The following is a 6,806-nucleotide window of genomic DNA, read 5'->3' as shown; positions in this document are numbered from 1 at the left end:
AAGGAGCTGAAGACCAGCAGAACAGGTTTTCTACAACTAAGAATATAAATAAAAGGCCGCATGGGGATGGGGAGGAGGGGCAGAGATGTGGTGCAATAGAAGCCATACCTCCAAAGCAGAGACTCACAATTGGGGGAATATTCTAAATGTGGAGGACCCTTGAAGAAGAAAGGGCCCAAGTCCCAATCAGGCTCCCCAGAAGAGGAGACAGGCGTCGGTAATATTTGACTTTGAAAACAATCAGAATTTACATCTGGAAAAGCGGCTGTGGGAAACCAAGACTCCTCTCTTAAAAGGCTCCCACAAAGAACTCGCTTCAAATCCCAGCACAAAGGCAGGAGCTTGAAAAACACCTGGATCATAGGAGGAGACTCGCTGATTAATTTTAGGGTGGGTTCCATACGGGCAGAATCTGATAGAAATTCCTCCAGGGATAGAAGTGCTCACAGGTACATTTTTTTAAATTCTCCTTCTACCTAGTTAGCTCAGTCTGATTGGCAACTTTTATGTCACTTTCCATCAACTTAACTAACACTGTGCACACCACACTGTCATTCCCTTGAGGACTAGCCCCACTCAATTCACCCACCCAATGGCTGGCATTTCCAAAGCACCTCTGACCCTCCACCAGCTGGGTGGAGGGTATTGCTTGCTCATGCCACCAATCGCCCCAGAAGCAGCTCACCTTCTGGGAGGCCAGATCCACACAGCAGCAAGCCCATAAAACTTATGGTTGAGCCTCACAGCCAATTGTACAGGAGCCAGCTTTGCTCTCCAGTGCAGCCACAATAGTCATGACATAATCAAGCCTCATGATAATCTAACAAATACACCTAATACATAGAAAGAAATACAGAGAGACAAAATAAAAAGGCAAACATCTTCCAGACAAACAAGACAGAACAATATAAAAACTCAGACAAAGAACTAAATGAAAAGGAGATAAGCAAAGTCATAGTCACAAAAATCTCACTGAACTTAATTAAGGAAAAAACATGAGGTTGGCATAAAAATGTAGTGATTTTGGAATCCACTCCATCTTAAACAGTCATCAAATTAAAATAGACTATTATACATAGATTGTTACACAAAAACCTCATGTGAGCTACAAAATGAAAACCCACAACAAATGTAACAAATAAAGAAAAAGAAATATAAATACAACACCAAGAAAGTCATCATATCACCAAGGAAGAGAAGAAAGTAACAGAGAAGAATAACAAAATTCAGAAAAAAATTAAAGTGAAAATAAGTCCATACACAGCAGTAATAGCTTTAAAGGTATGTGTGTTTAGTCACTCAGTCATGTCCAACTCTTTGGGCTACACAAATATTCTTGCAACAGGTTATTCAAGCAAAGGTGAATAGCCCACCAGGTTCCTCTGTCCGTGGGGATTCTCCAGTCAAGAATACTGCCCTCCCCTCCTCCAGAGGATCTTCCCAATCCAGGTCTCCTACATTGCAAGCATATTCTTTACCATCTGAGCCACCAAGGAAGCCCAAGAATGCTGGAGTGGGTAGCCTATCCCTTCTCCAGGGGAACTTCCCAGTCCAGGAGTTGAACCGGATCTCCTGCATTGCAGGCAGATTTCTTTGCCAGTTGAACTACCTGGGAATCCCATGAATTAAATGCTTTGATCAAAAGACATAACAAGACTGAATGGATTAAAAAAATAAAAACTATATATGCATTCTACAAATGACTCTGTTCAAAACTAAATACACATGTAGATTGAAAGGGAAGAGATGGAAACAAAAAGAAATTTTGGGTAGGGATACTCAATTCCGACAAAAAAAACTTTACAACAAAGGCTGTAACAAGATACAAAAAAAAGGATATTACATAATGATAAAAGTAACAACCAAACAAGAGGTTATAACATTGTAAATAATTATGCACCAAACATAGGAGCTCCTAATACATAGAGCAAGTATTAACAGATATAAAGGAAGTATTTGAGAGCAATACAATAATAGCAGGGGAATTTAACATCCTACTTACATCAATGGTTAGATTATGGAAACAAAATCAACAAGGAACACTGGCCTTAAATGACACATAAAAGCAGATTGATTTAATCCATATATATAGGACATTTCATCTAAGAGCAGCAGAGTACACATTCAGTACACATGAAACATTCTGCAGGATGGATCAAATGCTAGGCCAAAAAACACATCTCATAAATTTAAGATTGAAGTCATATCAAACATCTTTTCTGACCACAATCACATGAAATTAGACATCAATTACAAGAATAAAACTGGAGACTAATAAAGATGCAGTCCATCTTTCACACACAAAAAAAGAAGGCTCACTTTGTGCTCAACTTTGCTTGAATAACCTATCGCAAGAAGAATACTTCAGGCCTGGGGAATTATCTTCAGTTGCACACCAGCTAGATGAGTAAGAGGCAATGAGAAATGGCAGAAGCAGAAGTGCTAGTGAAGATTATAACACATTTTTGCAGCAGCCTTCTGGAAATACAGACCACAGGGCTTTTTTCTCTATTCAAGTTATAAGCAATGCCTTGAAAGTTCAGGGCTTAGAACTAATCCTCTTTAGCAATCCAGAGTGTCAGAGGCTCTGGATCAATCCCCAAAATGAAAAATCACTTATATACAATTATAAAGAACACTGGTTTATAGTTAGAAAATTAGGAAACAGTGGTTCAACTTGAAGTCTCTCTTGACAGGTCCAGAATTAAGATCATTTTTCTTGCATTTTTCTTGCTCAGTTATAACAGGAAGGTGATTCTATATTTGTTGTTAAGGATGATCTGCCAGATAGTGACCAACTCCTACAGATGATCAGAGTCCAACAAATGTATCGACCAAAACTTATTGGAGAAGAATTAGCACAACTCAAAGAACAGAGAATACAGAAAACAGATCTAGAATATGTCTTAGAATAAATTATGGGTCAGTAATGAGAAATAGATTTAAGGGATTAGATCTGATAGATAGAGTGCCTGATGAACTATGGAATGAGGTTTGTGACATTGTACAGGAGACAGGGATCAAGACCATCCCCATGGAAAAGAAATGCAAAAAAAGCAAAATGGCTGTCTGGGGAGGCCTTACAAATAGCTGTGAAAAGAAGAGAAGCAAAAAGCAAAGGAGAAAAGGAAAGATATAAACATCTGAATGCAGAGTTCCAAAGAATAGCAAGAAGAGATAAGAAAGCCTTCCTCAGTGATCAATGCAAAGAAATAGAGGAAAACAACAGAATGGGAAAGACTAGAGATCTCTCCAAGAAAATTAGAGCTACCAAAGGAACATTTCATGCAAATATGGGCTGAATAAAGGACAGAAATGGTACGGACCTAACAGAAGCAGAAGATATTAAGAAAAGGTGGCAAGAATACAGAGAAGAACTGTACAAAAAAATCTTCATGACCAAGATAATCAGGATGATGTGATCACTCATCTAGAGCCAGACATCCTGGAAGGTGAAGCCAAGAGGGCCTTAGAAAGCATCACTATGAACAAAGCTAGTGGAGGTGATGGAATTTCAGTTGAGCTATTTCAAATCCTGTAAGATGATGCTGTGAAAGTGCTGCACTCAATATGCCAGCAAATTTGGAAAACTCAGCAGTGGCCACAGGACTGGAAAAGGTCAGTTTTCATTCCAACCCAAAGAAAGGCAATGCCAAAGAATGTTCAAACTATTGCACAATTGCACTCATCTCACATGCTGGTAAAGTAATGCTCAAAATTCTCCAAGCCAGGCTTCAGCAATACATGAACCATGAACTTCCAGATGTTCAAGCTGGTTTTAGAAAAGGCAGAGGAACCAGAGATCAAATTGCCAACATCCGATGGATCATGGAAAAAGCAAGAGTTTCAGAAAAACATCTATTTCTGCTTTATTGACTATGCCAAAGCCTTTGACTGTGTGGATCACAATAAACCGTGGACAATTCTTCAAGAGATGGGAATACCAGACCACCTGACCTGCCTCTTGAGAAACGTATATGCAGGTCAGGAAGCAACAGTTAGAACTGAACATGGAGCAACAGACTGATTCCAAATAGGAAAAGGAGTACATCAAGGCTATATATTGTCACCCTGCTTATTTAACTTATATGCAGAGTACATCGTGAGAAATGCTGGGCTGGAAGAAGCACAAGCTGGAATCGAGATTGTTGGGAGAAATATCAATAATCTCAGATGTGCAGATGACACCACCTTTATGGCAGAAAGTGAAGAGGAACTAAAAAGCCTCTTGATGAAAGTGAAAGAGGATAGTGAAAAAGTTGGCTTAAAGCTTAACATTCAGAAAACGAAGATCATGGCATCTGGTCTCATCACTTCATGGGAAATAGATGGGGAAATAATGGAAACAGTGTCAGACTTTATTTTTCTGGGCTCCAAAATCACTGCAGATGGTGACTGCAGCCATGAAATTAAAAGACGCTTACTCCTGGGAAGGAAAGTTATGACCAACCTAGATAGCATATTCAAAAACAGAGACATTACTTTGACAACAAAGGTCCATCTAGTCAAGGCTATGGTTTTTCCTGTGGTCATGTATGGATGTGAGAGTTGGACTGTGAAGAAAGCTAAGTGCCAAAGAATTGATGCTTTTGAACTGTGGTGTTGGAGAAGACTCTTGAGAGTCTCTTGGACTGCAAGGAGATCCAACCAGTCCTTTCTAAAGGAGATCAGACCTGGGTGTTCTTTGGAAGGAATGATGCTAAAGCTGAAACTCCAGTACTTTGGCCACCTCATGTGAAGAGTTGACTCTTTGGAAAAGACTCTGATGCTGGGAGGGATTGGGGGCAGAAGGAGAAGGGGACGACAGAGGATGAGATGGCTGGATGGCATCACCAACTCATTGGGACATGAGTTTGTTGAACTCTGGGAGTTGGTGGTGGACAAGGTGGCCTGGCTTGCTGCAATTCATGGGGTCTCAAAGAGTCAGACATGACTAAGTGACTGAACTGAACTGAACTGAATGTTAGACAAAGATGAGCAGATTTGCAAAAGGCTCTGGCACTAAGTCTCCAGGAAATTGATGTGGAAGTTGAAAAAAACAGATCTCTGCAGGGCTATTCAGCAAAGTATGCAAGGTATTTCCAGTAATACATGGCAAGGTATTTCACAGACATCAGTTTCACATCTTACTTTAGAAGAGCTATGGAAGAGATGAGAAGCCTACTTTGAAAAGTAGCAGCAGCAGCAAGATCCACCAGGACAGCTTACACATCTATGTGAAAAACTGAGCACAAGTTCAGGAGCACTTATCAGTGATCTAGGTGATTCTATGAATGAAGAAGAAATGCTTCAGGCAGCTTTAATGATGTCTTTAGAAACTGTTAGGAGTAATCTCAAAACAGAAGGGAAAAATATCTTTCCCAAATCATTTAGATATTCAGTCTTTCCAATATTGTCCTATGTGATTACAGCATAGGGTGCATTTTGATAATGTGTCAAGGAGAAAATTTTTCAACAGAGGAAATAAGACTTAAGTGGTTTGCAAACAAAAAGATGAGAGGGTGAAAAATACATCAGTTATAGATAATGATCCTCCAAACACTAGTCAAAGAGGCATTAAACAATTAAATTTAAAATAATTTTCTAACTGTTCTTTTGTTTGTTTGTTTGTTTTTTGAATGTGCAATATCTAACTCTTCAAAAATTAGGGCATTTTTCTTGGATCTCTTTGCAGACCAACTAATTATAACTAGCTCTGGCCACAGAATTTCCCCACATTTTGTCTTCTTTTCCTCCCTTCCACATAAGGATTTGGCTTACATTTATCCTCTAATACTTGCTCTTATTTCTCTGTAACCAAAGTAACCTTGTAGGACAGTGCCTTGCCTCTGTGTTGATAATAGCCATGGTTCCAGAAGGATACATTTTTCCCCCTCTGACTGTGTATCATGCACTTGCATGCTTTCTCATGTTATTTTCTCTGATTGCCGTTTCTCTGTTACTTGGTTTTCATCATTTTCTACAACGCTTTTGAAAGATGGTAATGTTTCTTGAGTTTTTAAGCCCTTTAAGAAGGGATCATTATTTCATGATTCTGGTGCATTTCTAAACTCTGAAATCAGCTCTGCCCAAGTATTTGAAAATAAATGAGAGTTTTGTTCATGTGTGAAAAAAAAAAGAAAACTGGGGGGAGGGGAATTACAAATATGGGGAAGATAAACAACATGATATTAAACAACCAATGAGTCACTGAAGAAATAAAAAATGATATCAATAAATAACTGAAGGCAAATGAAAACAGAAGCACAACATTCTAAAATCTGTGTGAGCCAGCAAAACCAATTTTAGGAGGAAAGAGTACAGGAATACAAGCATACTTCAGAAAACAAATAAACAAAATTTTTCAGATAGACAGTCTAAACTTATACCTAAAGGAATTAGAAATATAAGAACAAATAAAGCTCAAAATTAGTAGAAGGAAATAAATAACAAAGATAAGAGTGGAAATAAATGAAATAGAAGCTGAAATTACAGTAGAAAAAATTCAATGAAATGAAGAGCTGGTTGCTTGGAAAGAGATACATAACTGGTAAAGCTTTAGCCACATGCTTAAAAAAAAAAAAAAAAAAAAACAGAGAAAAAGCCTTAAATAAGTGAAATCAGAAATGAAAGAAGAGCAATTGTAACTGAGAAAACAGAAATATAAAGGATACTAAGAAGATACTATGAATAATTGCATACCAACAAATTAAACAATCTAGAAGAAATGGATAAATTCCTAGAAAGGTACAATATTTCAAGAATGAATCAGGAAGAAATAGATAATATGAACAGGATAAAATACACTAGTAGTGAAATTGAATCAA

General features: G+C 38.1%; 1 pseudogene; it reads left to right on the top strand.

The window, feature by feature from the left end:
* Positions 1–2,280: 2,280 nt before the first annotated feature.
* Positions 2,281–5,416, top strand: LOC113890935 (annotated as a pseudogene).
* Positions 5,417–6,806: the final 1,390 nt, after the last annotated feature.

The sequence above is a fragment of the Bos indicus x Bos taurus genome, chromosome 4, assembly GCF_003369695.1.
Source record: "Bos indicus x Bos taurus breed Angus x Brahman F1 hybrid chromosome 4, Bos_hybrid_MaternalHap_v2.0, whole genome shotgun sequence".
Lineage (NCBI taxonomy): Eukaryota > Metazoa > Chordata > Mammalia > Artiodactyla > Bovidae > Bos > Bos indicus x Bos taurus.
The sequence above is the reverse complement of the archived record's forward strand: the minus strand, read 5'-3'. Positions and strand labels throughout refer to the sequence as shown.